At 48.0% G+C, this 27,366-nt stretch overlaps 1 protein-coding gene and 1 pseudogene across 1 annotated transcript in view; one reads left to right on the forward strand and one right to left on the reverse strand.

The window, feature by feature from the left end:
- The window catches only part of CDH1 (cadherin 1), a 75,179-nt gene that overhangs the window by 20,715 nt on the left and 27,098 nt on the right, over positions 1–27,366 (forward strand). The gene's annotated exons all lie outside the window — the stretch shown is intronic.
- Positions 22,482–22,557, reverse strand: LOC112300870 (U4 spliceosomal RNA; annotated as a pseudogene).

Consider the following 27,366-nt stretch of genomic DNA (forward strand, 5'->3'; position numbering starts at 1 on the left):
ACCAGGCTGGGTGCTCCGTGAAGTGTCCCCACCATGGCACTTAGAATAGTTGGCACTCAATAAGTAGTTGTTTGAGGGGCTGTTTGCTGGGGAGAATTAGGCTTCTGGGGATGGGGGTGACCTATCTCCATCTATTGGGAACTTCCGGAGTGTCACTGTGAACCCACTGACCATCTTTGTAAACAAACAGCGGGGTCTTTAGAAAGTTATATCCCGCCCCCGCCATGGCTGTTTGCTTCCCAAAGATAAATCGATTGTGAAAAGCAGTTTAAAGCATTCAATTGCTCTGCTGCTTAACGTTGAAGGGAAATTGTGGTGACAGCTACTAATTTTTTGTGTTTAGCATCAGTTAGGCACCGAGACCAAAACTTCAACTCACTCTGCAGCTCTGTTGAGCCTACCCTGTGCCAGGCGTCAGACAGGGCCTCGGAGGTGACCACCTCCACCCCACGTGGGATTTCCATTCTAGGAGGGGGAGGGGCAACAAACAGCAAGTAGAATGTGAGAAGCAGGTTAGTACTCGCCAGGGGGAAAAGTCCGAGTAAAACGGGGTGAGGGTCGCACCTGCAGTCCCACGATTGCCATAATCCTTTGTCTCCTCGGCCCAATCCCATTATACAGGTGACAGATTGAGGTTTGGAAAGGGGAACAGCTGGCTTTTCTGAGAAGTGGCAGAGGGTTGTGGGACCTGGAAGTGAGGGAGGGAAGTAAATGTTCACAGGCCTGGAGGGGGTAGATGTGGGCTCCTCTCCCCAGTCCTTGGAATGTGGACACCCCGAAAGTTCTGCCACTGAAATGCTGATGAGTTCATTAGCAATTGTTTACAGGCCCTGGGCTCTTCCTAGGTTTTAACGGGTAGTTCTGGGAAATAGTTGTCATTCTCTAAGAAGCTTCAAAACCACCTGTGTAACTAATTAAAAATGCAGACTGCTGGGCCCCACCCCGTCAGATTCCTATTTATAAGTCTGGGTAGGGTCCAGGAGTCTGCATTTTTAAGTAGGCCCACTCTGCTTGAATTGGAGGTTCTGGGACCGTCCTTAGAATGAAAGCTGGACCACAGCGCCCGTTCCCAAACCTGGGCTAGAGTGTGGCTGACTTGGACAACTTGAAGTGCAGACTTTGAGGGGCAACCCCCCCAGAGATTCTGAGTCAACAGGTTTGAGGGGAGCTGGGGAAGTTTTGTAAAAACATTCCCCAGGTGATTCTTGAATGGACTTGGGAGGGCGATTTATGATCACACCCGAAGTTACAGATGCGGCGAACGTGTAAGCACGCCCATGTGCGAGCCTCTTTTGAGTTCAGAGGGTCCACAACTTTCCTCACACTTTGAGGCATTCAAGTCCCCCACCGCCTGCCACCCCTTACTCCACAAGAGGTGTTCAAGGCTTGGCTGTGTGCTGGAGAACTGGTTCCCACCAATCTGGGAACCATCCTCAGTCTCCCTCAGTTCAGAGGTGAAGGGAAATTAAGTTGAGGGGTGCAAATTCCTCAAGATAGGTGACAAATGGTTGAAACTCTGGTGAAGGCAGAGTTCCAGTGTATTTGCAGAGGAGCTGGGATGGCCAAAAGGCTCACTCTTCCTTCCCCCACTCCCTCCCTTCCTTCCTTCCTTGTTGCTGCTTCCTTCCCTCCCCCTCCTTCCACTCATCCATCCACCCATCAGTCATTCTTTAATTCAGACAGTCTTTAGGCCGGGGCTGCATCCAAGACCCTCAGCCATCCAGGCTGCCAGAGCAGGGAGGGCAACCCAGATCATTCCAATTAGTGGAGGATTTGACAAGTTAACTTACTTGGTTTTGGTCTGAGGTGTCATTTATGAGTCTGCAAACACAATTCCCTAATTTGAGTTCCCAGCCCAATATGAAAATGTGGCCAAGCCCTACGCTGTTCTGGAGAAGCAGCATGAAACTGCCCCCGAGCAATGGAGTAAGGCAGCAGCAGGTTGAGTTTTAGGTTGGGCCAAGTAAGAATTTCAGGGACTTTTCCTTGCTGTGGACAGGGAATCAAGTTGCTTTTCTGGTTTTTTTTTTTTTTTGTTTTTTTGATTTTGGTGGTAGGGGGAGAGGGAAAGTTTGGTTTATGATTAATCCATCTAGAGTTTGATAACAGATCCAGCAAATGTGTAAGGTATTTCAGAGATTTCACTGAACACACGCCTGAAATTCGAGAGAGGGCGGTTAATCAGGAACCTGAGGATGTTGCCTGTTGTTAAACAGGTATGCCCCAAGACAGGTGATTTATCTCCTTTTCTTTCTCTCTCTCTCTCTCTTTTTTTTTAAGTATTTCTGCACATGCCATGACTTTCAGATATTTAACACTTTTTAGAGATTTATTTTTCTCTCATCAGAAAGTTCCCTGTTGCAATTGCATCTGTTTTCTCCCTACACCTTGTGCTTGTTCTCAGCTAATCCTCCTCAGTGTAAGTGTCAAATAACTAGTGGCCCTTATGAAGAACCCTTCAGTTACTGACTCGCACTTGGTTTTACACATGTGAACTCACTTAGTGTTCACAGCAACCCCATTATGATGATTTCTGTTTTATAAATGGGGAGACTGAGGCTGAGGGGGGCCCCTCGGCCACCCGGTGGCAGGGCAAGGATCTGCAATTCTCATCTAACTGCTGGGACATGCAGCACCCTTTCCTTGAGATGACGGAATCTCGAATCACGTTGTTCGCGCCCTCAGGGGCCAGTGCTGGGTTTCCCTCGAGGCATCCTGTCTTCTGGTGAACTTTTCCTCTGTAAAATCAGATTAGTAGTATCTACTTCATACAGTTATTGGGGAAATTCAGTGAGATGAACGATACAGAATGTCAGGCATTCGCTGGGCACGCAGAGGGTAGCAGTTATTACTCTTCCTGATCCTTGTAAAATATTCCAGCCGTCACTGTTAATACTGATACAGCCCTTAGTATGGCCCGAGCGTTGCCCTGAGCATTTGCACAGTAACGTATAATTCCACCCATCACTCTGCGGGGGTAGTAGGTTCTCCGACCCCATTCTAAGGTGAGCAAATTGAGGCCCAGGGAGTTTCATTTAGCTTATGGTCCACCCTGACATGAAGATCTGCCACTTAGGTCTTAAGGGCATTTGATTCTTCACAGTAGAACCTGCTGAACTGGACCATCCCTACTCCATTGGAGACAGTGATGTTCCAGTAATGGGAAGGTCAGCATCCTCCAGAAAGGAGCGTTCTCTTTCCCATGGTGCTAAGACTTCCTGTAACGACATTCCATTTTCAAGACTTCAGCCCGGGCTGGTGTGGCTCCGTGGATTGAGTGCTGCCGGCCTGCAAACAAAAAGATTGCTGTTTCGATTCCCGGTCAGGGTGCATCCCTGGGTTGTGGGCCAGGTCCCCAGTTGGGGACATGCAAGAGGCAGCCTGTCAATGTATCTCTTGCACACTGTTGTTTCTTTCCCTCTCTTTCTCCCTCCCTTTCCCTAAAATAAATAAATAAAATCTTTTTTTTTTTTTTAAAGACTTCATTAAGAACCTCTTGTCTCTATTGGTCTGTTTCTTCACTTACTTCATTCCCACCTCATTCCAGTGAAGAACTTGAAGGTGTGTCTTACTTAGATACATAGTGTCTGTATCTCAGATCGAGCTCGGGAAATGGGCAGAGGGAAATGCAAAGCTAAAAGACGAGGACAGCAGGAGGGTTGAGTGTCTAAATGCCACAAAGCCTAGGTTCCTGCTCAAGGCAGACCACAAATCTGAGCTTCCTACCAGTCAAAACAGAGATCAGTTGCGTGACTGTGCTTCTGTGTGTTAAGCATAAATCAGTACTTTGGTGAAGAACCCAGCTGCTCTAGAGGGTTTTTGACCTCCTGCAGCTCTGGCCACGCCTCTTATGCCTCAGACTCCGCGTTTGTACTTTTCTTTATTATAAAACTAATACATGTTTGTTATGGGGAAAACGTTAGAAAATGGGGACAGCTAAGAAGAGAAAAATGATTTAAATTGTGCATAATGTCCCTACCTACATATTACTATGGGGAAACATGTTGGTGTATATCCTCGTAGAAGGAAGGTGCCTATGACTATATCTTGTAGCTTGTAATACAAATGCATATTGTAGCAATAATATGTAATGGCAGCTTTACTAATGCATATCATTCCCCAACTCCCTGCTGCCTTAGGGCCATGGTGCATGCTGTTCCCTGAGCCTGGGGCACCCCTCCCACGGGTATCCTCATGGCTCTCTTCCGTAACTTCATTCAGGTCGCTGCTCCAATTTCACCCTCATTGGCGTCCTTCTTGTGTAACAGTGCACACCTGAACCTGCCACTGTACCCCTTACCTGGTGGTGGTTTATCTTTTTTCATGTGTGGATGTATAGTTCAGAACCATGATCTTGCTAAGCTATACCTACTTAACATCCGTTGTCTGCTTCCTGATTTCCGCAAGGAGGCCTTTTGTGCAGGTGGCTTTTCAGGTAGTAGTCCCTCCTTTCCTCCCAGTCACTTCTGTGTCCAGTCTGGCCGCTGTTATGTTTTCTTCACCTTTGCCCAAAAGCCATGACTGCAGAGTTGGAAGGGAGGGCTCCAGGGGCCGCTTGGTCTAGTCCTTTCTCTGGCCTTGAGAGTCGTGCTTCCTACCTGCCGGCCCGAGAGCCTTGCTCACCACCACCCTGTGTGTGTGCTCCAAGGAGCTCTGTCTTCCATCCTAAAATGTCACCTTCCCGGCTCCAGACTGCTTCCCACGGATACCACCCCTGGCCAGGCCCTGTCTGACACATCCTCCCCCTGTGACTAGAGGGACCTCAGAGGTAAGGACTTGGGTCCCTTTTCTCTCCCACTGGGCATTTAAGAGGCCCTTGAGGACTATTTATGGATGGATGGATAACTTCACGTCCGCCTCCAGCTGGGTATCCATCCATCTACATTTATTCAGGGCCCGCCTTTGCAGACAGGGCAACACACCAGGCCTATCTGTGCCTTCAGGGAGCTGCAGTTCTAGTGTCTAAGTAGACATTAACATGTGAATATGTAGGATTTCAGGGAGTGGTATATTTTATGAAGGAAATAAAGCAGAGAAATGGGGTAGGGAGGAACTGGGGTGGGGAAGAGGCCTACTCCAGCTAGGGATGGGTCGGGTAAGTGGTTAGGAGGACACGTGCACTGTGTGTAGAGCTGGGAAGGAGGATGCTGTGAAAAGAAATGGAGGAAGAGAATCCTATGCAGGGGAAATGGCGAGGACCAAGGGCCCAAGGCAGGAAAAGGTGCAGTGTGCTGGAGGAGATGGCACGGCCGGGCCGGGGAGGCAGCGTGGGATAACGTGGGGAATGACACTGGAGGGGGAGGCAGAGACCAGATCTTGTCTGTGGTGGAGCTGACCTCTCCTGAAGGACACATAAACGCCCCTGCATCAGCATCCACCCAGATGAAGTGATGCGAACCAGTCTGTCTGGCTGACTCATCCTTCTGGTTTTTCGGGGAGATCTTTGCCCTCAGCTGGAAGTGGCTCTCTCTATTTCTTTTGGAAATGATGTGCAGGAGACCAGAATTAAGTGTGTTCAATGATCATGGCTTAGCTAAGTGTGGGCTCTGTGTCAGAAAGGACTTGGGGTCCACGGTTGACGACAGTTAGCTCCTGCCCACACTCTCCTGTCTTTCACTTCCAGAGAAATTTGACTTCCCTTTGCTGCTGCTGAGCGCACATATGGTTTCCTGCTCCAGCTCTGTTTCTGGTAGCGTTTGATTTTTTCTATCTCGAGAATAGCAGCTGTCATTCACTGCACTTTCCTTCAGTGTCTGACGCTGTGCTAGGGGGCTTTCTCCATCTATTAGCCTGATTAATCAATCATTGCATCCCCTTAGGAAGTAGGAACCAGCACAGTCTCTGTTCTACGGGTGAGCAAGTGAGGCAGGAGAAGGTGAATTATTGCGCCTGGGGTGGCGTAGTTGATAAGTGGTGAACCTGGGATTTGAACTCAGGTCATAGGACCTCTCACCTGGGCTCTTCTTAATACCATACTGTGGCCCTGAATTAAGGACTCGGAGTCCATGGTACTCAATCAGAACTGACCCCATATTACCCCATGATGAATACTGTTTATGTCCTTAAGTTCTCATAGACAGGGTCACTGCCTTTCATGACTCTTAGGCTCCTGGAGCCAGGCATGGAAGGGCGGGGCTCCATTAGAGCTTTGAAGCCTCATGTCTAATTTACAGTTTTGACAATTGCTGTCCCTCCTGACCTCTTGGGAGGAAAGGTTAAGTCTCTTTAATTAGTCCACTAAGATTAATAAGCCATAGACCTTTTAAGTAATAAATGTTCAGTAAATGTTCACCTATCATCTTTATGACCAGGTTCTGTCTGCCTTCGATGTGAGAGCCCGGGGATAGCCAACACTTACTGAGCACTTACAATGTGCCCAGCACTGGACTAACCTCTCCCTGTACATATATGTTCTCTCTTCCTCACTGCACTCTGTGAGGTAAGAAGTACAGTCATTTCTGCTGTAATGTGACAAAGGCCTTCCTACAAATCACCCAAGAAAAACCACAAGGCTTATGTGGAAGTGGCTAGGGAAACAGCACTCAAACACTGTGATACATAAAAAAAGAAGTTCGAGAGGGAGAGGGGACGGGAAGGGGGGAAAAAAGAAGTTTGCTTATGGGAGTAGGTCTTGGTAGGGTGGCATCTTGTGAGTGGTGCAAGGAAGATAATCTGGACTCAGATAGAAAGTTATAACGCCAGGTGTGGATGGGTGTGGATGTGTTGTGCATTCCGGTGCTTCAGCTGAGAAAACTTTCCTGCGTTCAGCTCGTGCTTTTCACAGACAAAACCATAGCGCATGAGTCAGCTTGACAGTTGAGTTATGCTCAGACTGTTCCCTAATAAATCATTCATGTTGGAACAAAGTTGCGTTTTCGAAGCAAGCGTGGTGGAAGGACCGACTGTGCTGGTCTGTTTTGCAGCAAAGGGACAGGCGGGCGAGGGCAGAGCTGGGATTTTAGCTCAGGTCATCCTTAACCTCTGTGCACAGGGCTCTCCCCCTCCTCGTTCACGGGAAGCAAGTTATGCTGACAGAGTGGGCCAAGAGGAGAGATTCTGGAGCCTCGCTAACTAGAAAGAATGAATGGTCTGTGGTGAATGGCCAATAGTTAAGAAGAGTCAGGAGTGATGTTTTAAGACATTTAAGGAAGGCCAGTACAGCATCGACCACGTACAATCAGAGTGCACGCCTGGCGTTTGCTGCTCAGACAGGTGCTGGGCTCCTGAGCGGCAGCTGGAGGATGGGCTTGCGTGAAGCCCCCAGAAGGCTCAGGGCCGGGGCTGCTCGCCAACTGACCAGGGGACTTTGGATATTTCAACCCCTGTTACAGCTATGTCAGTGCATAGTAGCAGGATATCATTCCTGATTCTGTGTGCTACCGGCCCTTGCATCGGCTCCGACTGCTGGTGACCCTACCACCAAGTGATGTCCACAGTGTCCAGTCTTCAGCAGCCCTGCTCAGCTCCTGCAGACTCATGCCTGTGGCTTCTTTTGTGGAGTCGATCCATCTCATACGTGGTTTCCTCTTGTCCTGCTGCCTTCTGACTTCTCATGATATGCCTGAAGTAGGATGCTTCAGTTTTGTTACTTCTGCCTCATTAATAAATACATGGTTGATTCATTCATTTAGTTCTTAATAGGTTAGATCTTCTTATAGAATCTTCCTCCCACGGCCAAAACTTTTAATCATGAGAAACTTTAAAAAGTGCGTGAACGTTGAGCGACTGTACAACGAACACCTGAATACCCTTGTGTTACAGCCATCACTTGCCTTCTCTGTGCGTACATGCGCTTCGGGAGCCATCGGAAAGCAGTGCAGACATTCTGCCACTAAATACTGTAGCCGGCGTCTCCCAAGAGTGAGGGCGTTTTCCTTTTGAACCATAATAACTGTTATCACAACTTAGAAAACTTACAATATCATCTAACGTCTACTCCATATTCAAATATCCCCAACTATCCCAAGAATGTCTTTTATTTATTATAGAATCTTACATGCATGCCATTTAAAATGTTGGCTCCCCTGATCGCAACTGCCTCTGTGTACCCAGGAAGGCATGCGAAAAGCAAAGGGGGCATTCTTTCTTTGCAGCCAGAATCCGTGGGCCTCTTTTGTTCTCTTGCTTTGGGGCTAGAACTTGAAGTTGTCTACTGGGTGCTAGGAGGGGTTGGAGGTTTCTGTTTCTGTGTCTCTAAGAACATGAATTTCGTATAAGCTACGCATATATAGCCATGTACGCATTAGCCACACTTGGAATTCAAGTTTGTAATTAAAAAAAGACTTTATATTTCTCTCCCCTGTAATAAAGCATAGCTGGAATTTCTAGATCTGAAGCTTCTAAGGTAAAGAGCTGATGGTGTCAGCATGCTGCTTGCAAGAGGAACAAAAGGTTATGATTTCATAGCCCCTGAAATTAGACCTCAAGGTCAAGACGGCGTAAGCTCAGGTAGAAGCGATTCCCAGAGCACTCACTCATACTTGGGTGTTTAGCTTTAGTCAAATGTTGCCCTTTGTACTTTTCACCCATCTGTCACAGGCTCCCCGCAAAAGGGGGAAATTTAACGTGAAAGTCATTAAAAAGTCCCCAAATATACCTATTTTAGATTTTAAATGTGGTAGCAGGTAACAAGCACAGTTTGTATATTATTTTGAATAATGACAATAATTATTTTGAATCATCATTCCTGGAATATGAGCAACAGATTAGAGCATGGGGGGAATATGAGCATGGGGCCCGACGCACGCTCGGAGTTCGGTGTGAGCCGCTGCCTGGTGCGCTCACTGTGTACTGCCTCCGAGTCCAACAGGCTAGTGTGCTGGTCCCTTTGGGTCGTGCGCTTTCTCATTCAGTCCTCACTAGAGTTCTCTGATGTAGAGATTGCCATTAGACCCACTTTATAGATGAGGAAAGTAAGGCCCGGGAACGAGGGCAAATGGCTTACCTTCACCTGGAGTTCTGAGTGGTGGAGCTGAAACATCAATCCAGGCGTGTCTGACTTTGGAGTTGCCCCCCTGTTGCCACCATGCAGTCTCACCCCTGGAAAAAATGTGATGTTGGGTACAGTACAGGGGTTATATGATCATCGGCTTTACAGTGGGTCCCCCCTAAATAAGTGACAAGGATGGTTCGCCCAGTCAGGAAAACACATAACACTGGGAGTAGGTTCTTTTGGGGTTTATATACAAAGGTGTGGGTGCAGGTGAACTGCAGGGCACAAGGCGTTGTATGGTAGGCTAACTAAGGCCTCCGAAGGTGGTCCTGTCCTAGTCCCTGGATCCTGTGAATGTGTTACCTTACATGGTAAAAGAGACTTTGCTGATAAAAATTAAAGTCTTGAGATGGGAAGATTTTCCTGGATTATCCTGGTGGGCCTCATGTAATTACAAGGATCCTTCTGGGGCAAAGAGGGAGGCAGGAGGGTCAGAGATGGAGAGGTAATGACAGAAGCAGGGATCAGGGAGGAGATGCCGTGTTAATGGCCTTGAAGATGGAGGAAGGGACACTAGCCAAGGCATCCAGGCAGCCTCCAGGAGCTAGAAAAGGCAGAAGGAGCCTGCAGACGGAACCAGCTCTGCCGACACCCGCTGTGGGGTCATGAGACATGAGAAGTGAGGCGCCCTGTGTGCCGGATCAGAAAGATGCACGTCTGTGCGCTGTTGCAGCGGCTTCTCAGCTTTGCTGAGCAACAGAATCATGAGAGGAACTTGAAAGAAAATCCAGATGTCCAGGCCCCACCCACTGAATCAGAGTCTGAATCTGGAGGGCCCAGAAACTGTATGCTTATATTGCATTGTCTTCTTACCGGCATCGTCTTCCAAGTAGCTCTTTTCCTGACGTAGCCACTTCGTCTCTTTACATTGTATCTTCAGACGCAGTATCTCCCCCCCACCCCCAAAAAATGCCCTTGATTCTGAATCAAACAGATGGGTCATTTGTCTGTAATTCACATGGACGTTACAGTACATGAACTCTGCATTAAAATGGCTCTTTTGAAAAGAAAAAAAATGTGATGTTGGTGTACAGAAGCCTCGTATCTTAAGAGAGTTCAGGGTGTTGACCTTGTGCCCCGGTGCTACCTCCAGGCTTTCTCAACAGACTTTGTATTCCAGGAAGCCGTCCACGGAAGCACAGCAGTCAAGAACTCTAATTCTAGTTTTAATTAGAATTAATTCTAATTCTAGTAACTTAGATTCTTTGTGACCTTGCACAAGTTACTCAACCCCTCTGTGCCTCAATTTTTCCACCTGTCAATGGAGATGATAATGACACTTTATAGCTATTGTAAAGATTAAATGCCTAATATTAATATAATGAGCCTGGTACTGGCTAGAGAAAGTGTCAGTAGTTGTTGTTGCCGTTATTATTATTATTTTAAAAAGATTTACTTATTTATTTAGTTTTAGAGAGAGGGGAAGGGAGGGAGAAAGAGAGGGAGAGAAACATCGATGTGCGAGAGATACATCGATCAGTTGCCTCTCACACGCCCCAGACTGGGATCCTGGCCCACAGCCCACGCAAGTGCCGTGACGGGAAATCAAACCAGCGACCTCTCAGTTCGCAGGCTGGCACTCAATACACTGAGCTACACCGGCCAGAGTGCCATTTATTACTATTAATTATTGTTCTTATTATTATTACAACACTCCCCTCCCCCATCACCAAAGGCCTTAGCCAGGGTTGCCTTCAAAGCAGTGTTTGTGAGGGGGTGATGTTTTAGGGGAGGTGACATGTTTCCTTAGAAGCCCATTAACAAAACCATAATGAGATAACATTTCACACTCACTGGGATGGCTGTAATTTAAAAACAAAGAGAAAGTGACAAATGTTGGCAAGGATGTGAAGGAACTGGAACCTTCATGCACGGTGCTGAGGATGTACGGCTGTGCAGCCGCTGTGGGAAACAGTTCCTCAGAAAGCTGCCCGTGGGTACCGTGCAACCCAGCAACTCCACTCTAGGCGTGCACCCAAGGGAGTTCAAAATGTGCGTCCACACAAGCACCATCCGTGGTTGTTCGTAGCACTGTTCGGAGAAGCCAAAAAGTGAAAGTAACCTAAATGTCTATCACTCATCGAATATCATTCAGCTGTGAAAAGGAATGAACTTTTATTTCATGCTAACGGTACTTGCTACAACATGGACGAACGTGAAACATGCTAAGTGACAGAAGCCAGACACAAACGGTTACGTTTGTATGAAATGTGTACAGAATAGGCAAATCCATGAGGACAGAGAAAACACGGGTGGGTGCCTGGGGCTGGGGGAAGAGGAGAGGAATGGGGCTGACTGCTGATGGGCACATATTTTTGGGAGAGTGATGGAATGTTCTGGAATTAGAGAGTGATGATGGTTGTACAACATAGGGAATGACTAAAAACCCGCTAATGTTGTACACTTTGCATTGATGAATTTTATGTTATGTGAATTATACCTCAATTTTTAAAAATGCAATGGGGGGAAAAATAAGATTATTAGTGAATTATTTCCTGCTCTAGCTAGCAGAGCTCCTGCTGAGCTTTTCGTAAACAACTTCAAACTGTGGGGTGCTTCCAATGGCCCTGCCCTCTAAAGAACCTTGGTTCGCAGGCTTCCCATAAACCGAAGGGGTTCTGGGAACCCAGAGCCACCTACCTACCGAAGAAAATGGACACCTGAAATAAGTTTGATGTATTGTGTAATTTAAAGGTAGGCAGGGAGGCTTTCGAGATGAGCCCAAGCTAATGGCTTAAAAGGGTGTTTAAAAGAGAAAGCTGTAGCCCGCCTGGTCTGATCTCCTGCCTAGTCAGCAGAAACGGCACATTAAGAATGAGACGTATTTAAAGCTGGCATCCATGGCACGCGTTTTCCTTGTCTTGCAGTGTTTAGTTAATGCATGGTTCTCCGTGGAATTGATTAAGGTCATGGGATTGATTAAGGTTGGGAGGTTCTTTCCCCTCTTCCTGGCTCCCCTGGTGTGCCCCCTTGATGTCCAAAGGCAGGAAGTTCTCTGGAAATTAACACGCAAAGGTTGCGCTCTTCTTTAAGCAGACGAAGGCCTTTGGGGATGGCCAGGTGGCCCGTCAGGCTTTGCCAGGGTCAGTGAGCCCCATTACCAGCCAAGGTGTTGAGCCAACTTTATTTACAGCTCTCAGAGCCAGGACCTGTGCTGTTGAAATTCCCCCAAAGACCTGTCTACACCCACCTTATCAGATGTCAACACACTGCCTGCCCCATCAGCACCTTAGCCTTCCACCTACAGTGTGGGCTTTAATGAGACGCCCCAGTGCCTTCTCACCTGGAACCCGACACTCCCATTTGGTGACTGTGTTCAGGGAGGAAAAAGGCAGAGAGAACGGGGGAGAGAGGATAGGTGCTGACAGGGCAGAGGGGCAGGGCAAAGCGGAGGTTACGGCCTTGAGGTCAGGCTGGCTTGAGTTCAGCTCCTAGCTCTGCTAGGTTTGTGACCTTGGGCAAGTCACTTGACCTCTGTGAGTCTTGGTGTAGTGACTTATAAGGTGGGGCTGCAGTTCCTACCTCCCAGGGTTGCTACGGGGTTTGACGGGGACTCTAGGGTGCTTCCTACCGGGTTGACACTTGATCACTTCCTGGTGACCACAGGCATGAGATCATTAGGGTGACCAAGCAGCTCTAGCCCACTTGCAGGCTCAGGAGCATACTTGGAGGGTCTAAATCGGGGATTCCAAAGCCCCCAGTTCTCGTCCATTCTCAGCCCCCACCATGGCCTCTGGCCAGCGTGCCCATCTCTGCTGGCTCTCATCTGCAGGGTTCACATGAAGGACCTGCTCTTGGCTTTGGGGCCACCGGGGCCTCCTTGGGACCTGGCCACATGTTTGGTGGAGACAAGGGCACCATTTATTCATTCTCAGATACTTGTTGAGGGAGGACTCGTTAAATGCTCAGCACTGGGGTAGTGTAGGTGCTGCAGTTACAGTAATGACCACAACATTGAGCAAAGCTCCTGCCACCATGGAACTTAGTTCTGCTTGAAGGACAGTAAGTTGTGCTAAGGAAATAGGCACAGTAAATATATAATGTGCTGAGTGCTGTAGAGAAAACATGAAGCCGGGAAGAAGAATGAGGATGGAGCGCTAGAGGCAGGGGGTTGCTATGTGAAATACAGTGCTCAGGGCCTGCGGGAAAGGTGACCTTTGAAGGAAAGGAGGGGAGGGGTCATCTGGGGAAGAGTGAGGTCATCTGGGCAGAGGAAGAGCAAACACAGTGTACTGACTAGAGCAGAGGGAATGAGGTGAGGGTTTTCTGTGTCAAGTCAGAGAAGCAGCTGGGGCCTGACACCGGGGAGTCCTGGTTTTATTGAGAGAGAAACGGGGATCTCGGGAGGGCTGTGAGCAGAGGCACGTTAGTACCTGACTGTGGCTGTAACGGGTCACTGGGTCTGTGTTGTAGAGACGAGCCTGTACAGGTCTGGGCCAGAGTTGGGAAGACTGTTAGGCTACTGCAATAGTCCAGGCATCCAGAGATGAATTGGGTCTATGGGGGGGGGGGTCTCTTTTTGGCCTGTCTCCATGTTCTTCTCTCCCCTCCCACCCCGGTTTTGACCCCCCTGCCCCCACCCCTCACCGGTGCTTTGTTTTTATTCACAAGGCTCAAAGTGTGCCAGCAGGAGGCTTGGAGTTACTTCTCTGCTGGTGCTTGGGGGGCTGCGGCCAGGGAGGCCTCAGAAACAGCCAGTCCTTGTGGCCTCGCCTGAGCCCCTTCATTCTCTGTCCTCCCTCCCAACACCCACAACGCCAGTTGAAGCCCTGAGTGTGCCTTGGTCCAGAGCTTTCCTTGTGGGATCTCACACCTTCCTGTTCACAGACCCTGACCTTGGCTCAGTTCAGAACACAGTCCTCAGGGAGGGGGATCAGGCAAAGCAGAACAGTAACGTGGGAAACTTCTTTAAATGGCCACAGAATAGGCTTCCAGATGGTCTGAGATGGTACTAAAACTTTGATTGGGGGGGGGCGCAGAGAACTGACTTCTCCAAGCTACAAGTTTGCCCCCAGGCTAGGGCACCACACCCGAAAGTGGGAGTGGCAGATCACCAAGGTGTGTGGCTAAGAGGAGGGTGGATGAGGCACTGAGGACAGGACTTTAGTGTGTAGAAGGGCCGGCCCTTCAGGGCTCTGCCCCTCCTGCAGGGTGGCCTCAGGCAGCTGCAGAAGTTTCCAGTTCTGCAAATCTATTATAGGACAAAAATAGTAGCAAGGCAGGTTAACCACTTGTCAAGGCCCAACACCTGGTACAAACTCTTACCTTCCCCTATTGTGGGAGAGGGGAAACTGAGAACCACGGGTTAATTTTCCTGCAGTCATGCAGGTAGTTGGAGGCACAGCTGAACAAAAATCTAGGCTTACCTGGACTGCAGGCTCCCCACTGAACCTCAGTGCTGTTGGGAAGCTGCCCCTGACGACACCATCAGAACTGCAGTGAGGGCCGTTCAGGAGGCCGGCTGGCAACCAGCCCGGTTCTGTTTGGGGTCAGCTCTGAGCAGAAGACATTTCCTTCTTTCCTGGGGTGGTCTTGCTGTTTCTACTCTTTTCGCTCGCCCCTGTCTTGAACTCTGATACCATGGTCACCAACCCTTCTAGGAGCCAGCCTTGCTTGAGGAGTAAACTCCTGGTCTGTCTCTTCTCCAGTCTGTCCCTCACCCTGCGGAGGGCAAATTTATCATCCTTGCCCCTTTCTCTCTGGACCAGGTCCATGGGTCAATGTTCCTCTTGAAGTGTGACCCTTGCAAAGAAACAGCATTCATCATTTCGATCATTAGCTTGTAACCCTGAGGACGTACTTATCCAACCACAAATAGAATTGGACAGGCCAAGACCACGGAGCCTCCCGTGTCTGAGTGTCCTGTTTCCGATAATGCAGCTGAAGTCTGCATCAAGGGTTTTGGAAGCCCGCAAGCAGGGTTTGCTCGCTGGAGTTAGTCAACTCCGCCCTAGCCCTCCTCCATGTCAACCCTCTTGTTAAAGAAGACTGTTGATGTGTGATGACAGGAAAGCAACCGTGAACCAATGCAAACGGCAGACAAGAACAGAAGAGCAGGTCTCCCTGCCTCCTCCTCCCCCCATCAGCAGTTCACCCCCCAGAACAACCAGGGCTTCCAGCTTCTGGATCCTGAGGATATTCTGAGCACATGCTCTGCCCCATTTTGCTTTTCTGCTTTCTTTAAAGAAAGGCAAGGACCTCCAGTATTATTACATATAGATTTGATTCTTTTAAAAATTAAATGTATCGGGGTTACTTGATTCTTTTCAACAGCCACCTTGTTCTTTTTAATTTCTGCGTTTTCCCCTATCGAGTGAGTGCCCATTGTGTATTTTCCCAGTTTCCGTCGGTGTGGCTTCTGTCTTTTTGCCACTATAAAGGAGCCTGCGGTGCCTCTCTGTGCGCCTGTCCTCGTGCCCGTGTGTCCTCCGGGAGGAGGTCCTAGACGTGGGCTTTGGCAGATGAAAGGATGGAAGCCTGTGAAATATGTGAGCACGGTCAGGGCGCCCTCAGAGAGAAAGCCGTACTGGTTCCACTTGCCAAGGAGGCCCACGAGCCCCACGTTTTTGTCGACAGCGCAGCAGCCTCTGTGTCACAGACGAGAAGACTAATCCAGAATGAACAAAAGGGACCAGTCCAAGCACGGACTCCTGGAAAACCCCTGAGAGAATCTGGTCACCTGATTTGGCCTCTAGCCTTCTTACTGGACCAGCTGACAGCAGTCCCCAGCCCCCTACTCCGCTCCACAACACCCCTTTCTTCTCTTGCCACGTGTGGGTCATCCTCTCTTCTATCCTTGCGCCCATGTGATCCCTCTATGGTCTCCTGCATCCTGGGTTGCTGAGATTTTCAGAGGGGTTGTGGTCCCCTGGGACAAATCCTGAGCGTTTGTGAAAAAGTGAAATTTTTTTCCTATGGACTAAGTGATAAGCCATTTACATGTGGTCCCTTACAGTTTTTAAAAATTTGTGAATAAATATAATATGTTCACATGGGTGAAAAAAATCAATGTTTCTGTATGCAAATACAAGCGAATAGGAGCACACATTCTTAGCCCCCTGCACTGCTTTGCACGTTGCTCTCAGCACCTAACACTGCGTTCATCCTGCTCAGTGCACGAAGAGCCTTCTTACTTGTCTTATAGCCACACAGTATTCCACGCTGGGGAAATTCCATAGTTTTATTCAGCTAATCCTGTGGATGGGCGCTTGGTTTGTCTCCCGTGTTCGGCTGCTTACGGCCTTAGTGAATAATAACCTCGTGCATTTTGCCTGTGTGCAAGCTTCCAATTTGTGATCACACGGGAAGCGGGAAGAGGCCAGGCAAAGGGACTGTAGATATAGGCAGCGTCCGAACCTGTGAGAATCTTTATGAGTTTATTGGAGCCAAACTGATGACAGTTGCTGGGAAGCAAAACCTCACTGGCTTGAGAAAGTGCTCTGGAGAATGGTAGGTTTGCACCTTATGTCACACATCACAATCAAAGGAGCTGTCGTTTGTGATAGAAAGAAAGTGAAGGGGGAGAGGAGACGCCTCTAAGATTAGATAAAGTAAAAGGACTAGACGCCTACTTCTTTTACACAGGTGGGTACAGGATAGTTAACAGGTAACAATGAACGTGATAACAATAACAATGAGGGGCTCTGTAGTCTCTTGTTGTGGTGCAGTGATTGTGCCCTGAGGGGTCTGGAAAAAGGAAATCACTCTGATATTCCAAAGGTTGGTTCTGCAAAAGATACTGGCTCAACTTTTGTCAAGGAAGAAACAGGCCTAGGACGTCACCACCCGCCTTGACTAGCTTTGAGTTAGGAAGTTTTCATTTCAGACCGTCCTCTGCGGTTGCTTTTCGTCTCTTGAGTTTGTGGGGCCCACCATGCAGGCCTCCTCCCCTTGGCTTGTTAGGTTGCGTATGTGGCCCCCTTTTCATCCACAGGACCAGAGCCTTGTAAGAGCTGCAGCCAAGAAAAAATTAAGTTTGGGAACCACTGCTGGGACAGGTTCCACAGGGCTCTGTGGTGGCAGCAGCCCCCTGCTCCGTGGCATCTTATAGGAGCTAGCCATGTGTCCCGTGGCTGCAGCCCAGTGGGTGCCAAAGTCTGTGTTTGGAACTGTGGGTTGGTCTTCATGTCATTTCCTTATTGTTTTTTTATAAATTATGTTTTTCCTTTTTTTAAGACTTTATTTTTATTTATTTTTAGAGAGAGGGGAAAGAAGGGAGAAAGGGAGGGAGAGAAACATTGATGTCTGATTGCCTCTTGCACTTCCCCAACTGGGGACCTGGCCCGCAACCCTGGGAATCAAACCGGTGACCTTTTGGTTCTCAGGCCAATGCTCAATCCACTGAGCCACACTAGCCAGTGCAATTTTCTTAATTTAAAAAAATCTTTTCTTATCTACTTGGAATTTTTGGAGTAAGAAACCCTGGTCTGAGATTTTTCTGCTTTTTCCTGGGACTCAGTGGGATGTGGGATTGGTTGTTTGGGGCTGAGCAATTACCTTTAGAATCAGTTGAGTAGATTTAGCAAACACTCTTGGAAGCAGCCGCCTTTCATATCAATGCTTATTTGTTCTTGATAATGAAAAATGGTGCTAGCGTCCACTAAAGAACAGAAAGCCGCCTCTTGTGAGCTCTGTTGGACAAGTGAGCACTTGTTTTAGAGTCATCTGCAAATGCATGTGACCCAGAGACTCTGGGAAATGCCTAACTTCTGAAGCTTGGGCTCCCAGCTGTTCTTTTGGGCTGTGTTAGGAGCTCCACATGTCCGAGGCAGAGGGCCCAAGCTTTTCTAGCAAAACCCACATTTGGAAAAGCTGCCAGCCTCACATGAGTTCTTTGTATTGCAGAAGAGATTTCCAGGCTTTGATCCCAAGTTACTGAATGATCCAAAATCCTAACTCCACAACAGCTTTTCATATTTCCACAGCCAGCGTCAGCACATTTCTGTATCAGCTGGCACTTGGGAAATGCTGCCCCCAGACTGGCACATACTTAATATCCGGGTGACGTTTTTTACAGAAAAGTAAGTCTGTGCTGTTGAGCAAACTACCTTTGTGCCCAGCATGGATTTTCCTCCACCTCTTGTTTCTACCTGTGGAGCTTCTCTCCTGCCTCAAGGTAGAGCCTTTAAACCAGCACAGCTGGTTGGTTCTGGGTGTGAATCCTATTTCACAGACTGGCTGTGTGACCTTGAACAAATGGCTTCAGCCTTTCTGAGCCTCAGGCTGCTCAGCACTAAGGGGATTAAAGGACCCCACCTGTTTCACAGCACATCAGGAGCCAGTGTTTGGGAAGAGCTCAGCACAATGGCTATCATTATGCTGGATATTTATTTACTCTTCTAATTATTGTTAATTACCTATTACTTATGGCTTCTCTTTTCCTTTCCCGTTTTTTCATAACTCTGACCCTGGCATTATTGGGTGCATGGATCATGTCTTTTTTAGATTTTTATTTTTATTTTGAGAGAGAGGGGGAGGGGGGAAGAAAGAGAGGTAGGGAAACATCAATGTGTGGTTGCCTCTCACACACCCCCAGCTGGGGACCTGGCCCACAACCCAGGCATGTGCCCTGATTGGGAATCGAACTAGTGACCCTTTGGTTCACAGGCTGGCACTCAGTCCACTGAGACACACCAGCCAGGGCAGATCATGTCTTTTTTGAACTGTGGGACTTTGAGTCATCGGGTCCTCCTCAATGAAGATCCTAGTAACTATTTTCATCACAGGTTCGTTGAGATGTAACTTATATACTATACAATTTACCCACCCTAAGTGTACAGTGAGATAATTTTTATAAACACTCACTGCTGTCTGGCCATCATCACAATCCAGTTTCAGAGTATTTTTATCATCCCACAAGTTCCCTCGTGTCTATTGGCAACCAAACTCCACACCTACTCCTGGCTCCAGGCAAAAACTGACCTGTTTTATCTTGGTTTTCATATATATAGAGTATGTGCTCTTTGGTGCACTTGAATTTTTTTTTTTTGATTTATTGATTTGAGAGAGAGAGAGAGAAACATCGATTTGTTTGCTGTCCCATTTGTTTATAAGTTCATTGGTTGATTCTTGTATTTCTTGTATGTGTCCTCACCGGGTGGGAATCAAACCCGCAACCTTGGTGTATCATCACGGTGCTCTAATCAACTGAGCTACCCTGTCAGGGCCTGTCATGCACTTTAAAAACACCACCCAGGAATGGGCCTTGCCCCAGACTGAGTCCAGTCTCCTGGGCTGGTAGTCTTTTGTCTTTTTCTTTCACTTGGTGTGATGCTTTTAAGGTTCCTCTGTGCTGTTGCAGTTATTGTTTTCATTGCTGCGTATCTATACCATATTTTATCCTTCTAATAACTAACTAGGTTACTTTTTGTTGTTGTTGTTGTTTAATGGGCAAATGGTAAAGAGAGAACAAAGTTGGGGAAGAAGGTCCTTAAAAATGTAACAGGGCCCTGACTGGTGTGGCTCACTTGGTGGCGTGTCATCCTGCAAGGCGAAGGGTCGCTGATTCAGGGTGCAGTCAGGGCACATGCCTGAGCTGCGGGTCAGCCCCTGTTCGGGGTGCATGCGAGAGGCAGCCTGTGGATGTTTCTCTCACACATCGGGGTTAGAGTTAGGGTTAGGGTTGGAAATGATGTTACGGGTGTATGGGTCAAGGTGCTTTATTTCACAAGTGAGCAATTAAGAACTCTCCTGTGAGGACCTAGGACCTGGTCCCCCACCCCAGGCCCATCAGCTGCCCTTCCTCTGAGGGGTTGTCAGCAGGAGTTGGAAATAAGGAGGGGTTCAGTTGCTCTGGAATTCCAGAACATGGGGCCCTAGCTGGTCTTGGGAAACACAACAGAGAGGAAAAGTGGACAGGTGTTGTACAAGGGATCCTTTTCTTCTAATCAATAAGCAAACTGTTCCGGGGGTTGCCCAACCTGGCCACAGGAATGCTTCCTGGGTTGCAGGTCATGGGAATGATCACTTATCTTCTCTGTGTTTAGGCAGGCAGGTTAGTGTTTGTGTACTCAACATGCAGCCAGAAGCTGGGACAGTAACACCCCAGTTCAGTATGGAAGCCAGAGGGCCTCCCCATTCATTCTCTTTGTCCTTTTTGACTAAACCAAACACGCTTTCCTTGCTGTGACAGGGAAGAAGACCTCCCACCCACCCTGTAGCCGGCCAGAGCCAACTCCCAGTTAGAGTGGAGTTTCTGTTGCTTCCCTCTCTTGTTTGAACAAATTGAGGTGAGGTGCCTTGGCAGGTATTATTGTCCACCTTGGAGAACTAAAGCCAAGCCCTTGGTCTCAGATTTGAGCTGAAAAACAGCCCCAGCTGAGCCACCGGAGCCCCATCCAGGCAGGAATGCTGAGATCAAACTAGGCGAGGTTTTATCATTGGGGACTGGCCATTTCTGAACTGTCTAGGAGAGGCCTGGGATGGAAAATGACTTCTATTCTGGCCTTGATCTGTAGGAGGAGGGCAAAGGGAAGGGGGAGGCCAGGCCCTTCTAGACAGGAGGAGCAGGAGCCTTCACCACTCACAGGTTTGTGTGGGATCCCTGTGCTCATTACTTTCATTCCACAAGGATGTCAGCCCCAGGAGGCCGGGGATCCGTACCTGATGTGTTCACGCTGGGGTCTTCAGCAGTGAACGGGGCCCAGCCGGCGGTAGCAGCAGCTGAGCGGTGCTTGACTGGGCCCACGGGAATGCAAGCCTTGTGGGGCAGGGAGGGCGCTCTGTGCAGCCTCAGGCGCTCTGTGCAGCCTCAGAACGACGCCTGGCAAAAAGTAGGAAGAGTTCCAGTCCATATTTTGCTGACCAGTGCAGCTTAGTTGGTTGGGCGTTGTCCCACAAAGCGAAAGGTTGCTGGTTCAATTCTGGGTCAGGGCACATGCCTGGGTTGTGGGTTCAGTCCCCAAATGGGGCGCATGTGAGGAGCAGCTGATCTGTTTCTCTCTCACATTGATGTTTCGCCTTCTCTTTCTCCCTCCCTTCCCCTCTCTCTAGTAATAAATAAATAAAATCTTAAAGAATATATTTTGTTGAAACAGTCCTTGAAGTGACCCCTCTGAGAATGGGGAAACTGATGTTCAAGGGAGGTCAAACTAACTAAGTCCCCTGCAGCGATGCAGGGAAAGCACAGCTGGGATTTGAACCCAACTGGGCGTGACCCCGTTCACACAGATGTAAGGCTGTGACAGTGTTTGCACTGGCTTTTCACCACCCGCAGAAGTGCCACTGATGACATATATTTTACTGGGCTGGGTCTGATCCACATCCGTGGTATTCGCTCTTCAAGAATGAAAACAGTGTGAGCCCAAGCAGAAACCTGATTGGGAAGCAAATACGCACTGCCAGAGTGACCCTGAGGGCACGAGTCACCTCGAAACGAAGGGGGGACACCCAAGGGTGATGCATCACCCCTTTGTCCCTGTGGACTGCCCCTCGCAGGGGCCTGGGCTAATTTTTTTTCTTGGCCCTGTAACCTCAGTGTTTTCTCTCTGCACTGACACTCTGCCCTGGCTTCCACCTCCACCTGTTTTGATGGCCTCAAAAGCAAAGGGGACTTTGCTCTTTGCTTCCTCTCCAGGCAGCCTTCACTGATGACACATATTAATTGTGTGCAGTTTAAGTGAAGACAGAGACCACTTAAAGTTTTTCTGGGCAAGGACACGTTGGGAGGCTGGGAGAAAAACCTCACTAAGTTTCATGAGAGTCAACTTCCCACCCCGGGGAAGTCCCGGGGAGCCGCTTTGTCAACAAGGGAGATCTGTGGGCGCCCCAGGCAAACCCTGGAGCCCATCACCTGGGCTTTGTGGACACACGCCTGGCTTGTGCTTATGCAACAAGATAGTCCAAGCTGCTTATCTTTCCCAGAAAAAAATGTTTGGGCTTTAAGGAACTCTGACTCATTTTAGCTAATGTAACGTGATGACTTAGTGGAGAACATTCTTGAATCTGCAGTTTACTACTTTCTCTTTCACTTGGCTTCTGACTGTTCCTAATGCTTTCTGAGGCTTGGAACGGGAATTCCAAGGGACAGCAGCCTTCATTTAAGGAGAGAGAGGGAGGGAGCGTGTGTAAGGGGAAGATGGAGATGGGAAACTGCTATCGTGACTGCAGCTACTTTGCGCCTGTCTTGACTTTTGTGTGTGAACTCACTTCCGGTATCCACTCAAGTAGGAATTTTCTTGCATAATTGCTTATCAATATTAAGCATCTGCTTGCTGACTAAGTCCTGATAGTGGCACCAGACCACAGGCTCTACCACTGGACGGCTGTGTGAGCCTCAGTTTCCTCATTTATAAGCTAGGGCTGCTAAATTCCTACAGCCCAGGGCTGCCGTATGTAGTAAGCTGCTAGGCTGTGTTCTGTTCATAGTTCTCCGCAGCAAATAGACACAGATGTTTGAGACTTACCGGGGGTGGAAAAGGTAGTCTTCCTGGCACAACTTGAATCTCCTCAACATCCTGGAGGGTGGACAAATCGGAGGATTTCCCTCCCACTTTTTAGTTTTCGATTAGCAATAATTGCACCTTGGATAAACCTCATTGGCGACGACACTGCCACTGCGCAAAGCTCCCCCTCCCGCTTTTTAAACATAACATTATATTTTCTGCTGAGCATGGGTGTTCAGTAAACCCATGGTGTTCACTAATTTCGTGGACACCCATCAAAGGAAGATGTTCCAGAATCACCCGGTGCCATCAAAGAAAAGGGAACCCAGAAAGAAGTTTTATAGGCAGTGGAAACTGTGGAGGATTATGGCTTTGTGGTTGGAGTTGGAAACACTGTTCCCAACCAGCGAAAAAGAAACCCCTGCCAGCTAAGTAAGCGACCCATGTCCATCTTCCCAGGATTCCTTTTGTCCATCAAGTTCAACTTCTGGTCTTTATCTTCACTATTTAAGTTAGAAACCAAAGCCCTTGGTTTGGGGGTATGCCATGGCAATGTGACCCCCTCCAGGAGCCTCAGAAGTCTCCCTAATTTAGCCCTCGAGTTGTGTGTAAGACTTCCTCTTCCTGAGGCTGAGCGCTCCAGTTCAAATGGTCCTTGAAGTAAAGCTAAAGGCCGTGTTCCTTGGTATCAGCTGTGGGAAATGCTTTCCGACGAGAGGGAAACAATCCAATGATGCCTTTGTGGGGGGGGTGGGGAAGACACTGCTTTCGGACAGTCTCTTCTGAGAGACTGGGTTGTCCCACTAGTTCCCAAGTAACTCAGCTGCAGTCAGCTGTCTCTGAGAGCAGGCCCCATCCCGAGATCTCCACATCTGGAAACAGAGAGAGGCTCTTCAGACGGTTTTGTTCCTACCCATTCACATTCCAGCTATGGGGCCAGGCGGGGGTGGGAGAAGAATCCTTTCAGCTGGGCTGCTCTGTGGCACGATGGCGATTCTAAGCGAAGAATGCTGCTGAGTGCTCAAAGCTGCCCCAGGACCCAGAGCTTTTCACGGGTTTAATTTGTTTTTGAACTTCAGCCATCTCTTCAGGGTCCTCTGGTGAAAGCTACTACTTCTGCCAAATAAGCTAGACAATGGGAAGCTTGCAGGATGAATAACACACAAAGTCCCAATGTGTTAAAGATACTTTGTAAAGTCACTTTTATTTTTGTCGTTTTAAAAAGTAATTTAGCTGTAATTGTGACATGCAGTATAATACAAAATGTGTAAGGAAAATATGTTTAACAAAAAGAAAACTACCTCCTACCCCTCCCCCATTTACCTCCACCCAAATTACTGTTAACCTCCTGGTGTGCATGTTTTTTTTTTTTTTTTCTTTAAATATTCCATGTTATTATCGCTGGAAAGCACATCCTTGTTTTACATATGGGCACAGTGGTGAAAACAGCTCAGCCCCTTAACTCACCAGCATATAATTTAGGGCAAAGGAAATTCGGACAGTGATGCCTATGTAAGGGATGGGAGGTGGGAAAATTAAATCAGTGCAAGGGGTCCGGCTTATAGAGAGAGGCAGGAAGAAGACTGGTTAGGAGCCTGAACACAGACTGCCCAGGGTTCCAGTCCCAGTTCTGCTACTTACTAGCTGCCTCAATTTTCCCACCTTGAAAAGGGATTACTGATAGTGCCAACCTCGCAGAGGTTTGGGACCATTTGTAAAGTGCTTAGAGTAGAGCTGACTACAGTGTTTCTACACACAGTAGAAATATTTAAAAGTTAGTCAGATCAAGGTAGTTGCAGCTATTAGTTGAGGTTGTAGTTTTATTTTAATTTTTTTTCATCTTGAGATTGTAGTTTTTGATGGTGATGATAATATTATTACCGTGAAGATTTTCCCATTAAGAGATGGACGTTGGATTCTTGGCTCTTATCATTGGGATTTGATTTTTAGACCAAGTAACCAAATGACAGGCTTAGGAAGGGAGGACACACTGACTTAAAGAACACTTCCTTCCTTCCTTCCTTCCTTCCTTCCTTCCTTCCTTCCTTCCTTCCTTCCTTCCTCTCTTCTTCCCTCCCTCCCTCCCTCCCTCCCTCACTCTCTTTATTTCTTTCTATATATTTTATTTATTTTTAGAGACGGGGGGAGAGAGGGAGAAAGATAGGGAGGAAAATATCTGTTGATTACCTCTCACGTGCCCCCAGCCAGGGACCTGGCCCACAAACCTAGGTATGTGCTCTGACATGAATCGAACCAGTGACCTTTTGGTTCACAGGCCGGTGCTCAATCCACTGAGCCACACCAGACAGGGCTGGCTTTTTGTTTGTTTCTTTGTTTAACTTTTTTATTGTGAAAATATCCAAATATACCCGAATCCCATGTACTAATCCTCTAGTTTCAACAGTTTGCCATTCTCATTTACTCTCCTACATGCTGGTGTCAGCAGTCACCGTGGCTCCCAGTCACTGGGCAGCCCCTGCCAGGTTTGAAGAAGCTTCCCAGAGCCCGTCCAGCTCCGGAGATCCCGTCTGTCCTGTAATTTCTGGTTTATCAGCCCAGAGGATCAGGTTTCCTGGCAAGATAATGACCCTTAATGAGCACCTAGAAATTCAGGTTGGGGCTGTCTATTGGCTACGCTTCCACTTCTTCTGTCATTTCCCGAAGGTTGAGGCTTAACCTCCATTAAGATGAGCTGCCCCAAAGCAGGTTACACGCCTCCCTTCAAGTGATGTGCAAAAGCATTCTCGTTTTTTCAGGCCGCCACCCTTGGCAAGTCCCATCACGCTTGTCCCAACTTTCACCGCCCCGATTCAGGCCACCTGGGGAAAGGAATGCAGCGTGGTAAACGGTGGCTGCTCTTGTTCCTTGCTTATGTGACAACCCCCCTGAAAAGTCCAGTTGCCCCATGACTTCTGCTGGAGTGACACGGGGAAGGGTTATTTGAAAAACATCTTGTGCTAGTTTGAGAAGAAATCCCTGTTTTCGATGTACAGGGCAGTATCTGCCCATCCTTTTAAAGACTTTGCCTTTCTTCTTGGCTTCTGTGGTCGTCTTAGAGCTCTTCTGTTTATCTGGCAAATGCTTGTCTCCTCGCTTGTACGCATAGGAATAAGAAGCTCCTTAGACTTGCATTGCTTTTTGCTTTTAAAATGTGGTTCACATCCACTTCCGTGGCTCATCTTCACAAACCCCGAAAGAGGTAGGCTTGATCAGTGGTGGTATCTTTCATGTTCCAGTAGAGAAAATGGAGGCCCAGAGAGGTTAAACCTTTTGCTTAAGCCACTCAGCATGAAACATGGCAGAATCTGGGTTTATAATCAATCATAGACTCAGATGAGCCCTTTCTTCTTGGCGCCCTCTCTCTGGCATTTATTACAGCTTTCCACTGCTCGCCCCACTCCACCCCCTTAAGTGTGGGAAGTGAGCTATAGAACCTGCCTAAAAGGTGAGGGTAAGGGTGGGGGCATGGTTTTAATTTTTTTTTTTACCAACTGGGAGGAAGGGTTTGGTAAGTGATTAAAAGGACCCAGTTCCCTTCTTGTGGACCAATAACTCTTCTTGTTTTGGCTACTTAGTGTGTTTGCTAGGTAGCAGACACCTAAATGCTGTTATGAGGTGGCCTGAAATTTTCTACCATCCCTGGATTCTAGCTAGGAGGCAAAAATCTTCCTTTAAAAATAGTCAAGGCCCCAAGAAAAAAGTTCTCTCCAGGGTAAGGGAGTGCCAGACCTGAGACGAAGTAACTCATGTGAAGGGTTAGTCCCAGCTGTAAAGTAGTTACAGGGTGTCAGACAAATTTATTAACTTCATTGGGCCTCAGTTTTTTTATCTTCAAAATGGGGCCATTAGTGGTACTTAACTTCCTATCCCCACCCAGCACAGTTTTAGTTTCTCTGGCCGGGGCGGGGTTGTCAGCTTCAGAAACATTTGCAAGGGTGGCCCCTGGTGGCAGGAATGAAAAGTACAGCTCAAGCATCATGAGTGGCTTAGGGCTTACTGGCTGAGACCAGATCCTGATGAATGTTGAGGTGTCTAGCTATGCAAAATAAGCACAAGAGCAGGAATTTTATAAAAATATCACTTGAACAAAATATAAATTCTACTGGAGGAGGGAGGGGCGATTATTTGAAAGAGAGGAAAACAGGCCAACTTGAAAGTTTCCCCGAATGAACTGTTTTGTCTATGGTTCCCTCTGCCTGGAAGGCTTGAACCAGGTTTCTGCAAGGCTGGCTCCTATAAGTCTCAGCTCAGATGCTTCCACGTCAGCGAGGCCTGCCCTCTCCATCCAATATAAGTCACGCTTTCCCCAGACCTCCCTGCCCCTCTATCATTCTTGGAGTACTCTCTTTAATCCCTTATACCCGCTGACATTTTGGTTTGGTGTTCGTCCATCTCTTCCACCATAGTATAAGCTCAGTGGGAGCGGGTGTCTTGTCTGTCTTGCTCACAGTTTTGTGCTGAATGCCCAGCACAGTTTCTGGCACTTAGCTTGGTGGAAAGATGATGAATGAGTCCTTTGGAACTCTGATGTTTAGTGCAGACACTTTTCACTGTAGCTTCTCTAGCTTAGTGTATTAATACTTATAAAGCTTTAATACTTTAATAAGTAAAGTTCTTTTAAAACTAGTTTTGTCTTTTAGCCACTGGTCATAATTCCCCTCACCCAAGCAATCCTCTGCTTTTTGCTTTTGACTTGCCTCCCTGTATGATCAGGTTGAAGTGTCCTATGAAACCTCCATTGGCTCTGGCTGGTGTGGTTCAGTGGGTTGAGCGCTGGCCTGTGAACCAAAGGGGTTGCTGGTTCAATTCCCAGTCAGGGCTCATGCCTGGGTTGCAGGCCAGGTCCCTGATGAGGGGCGTGTGAGAGGCAACCTGTTGATGTATCTCTCCCTCTCTTCCTCCCTTCCCATCTCTCTAAAAATAAATACAATCTTTTTTTAAAAAAAAAGAAACCTCCATTGTCTCCCCTGGCAGTCATCGGTTTCTCCTCTG

Source organism: Desmodus rotundus, chromosome 12 (genome assembly GCF_022682495.2).
Source record: "Desmodus rotundus isolate HL8 chromosome 12, HLdesRot8A.1, whole genome shotgun sequence".
NCBI lineage: Eukaryota > Metazoa > Chordata > Mammalia > Chiroptera > Phyllostomidae > Desmodus > Desmodus rotundus.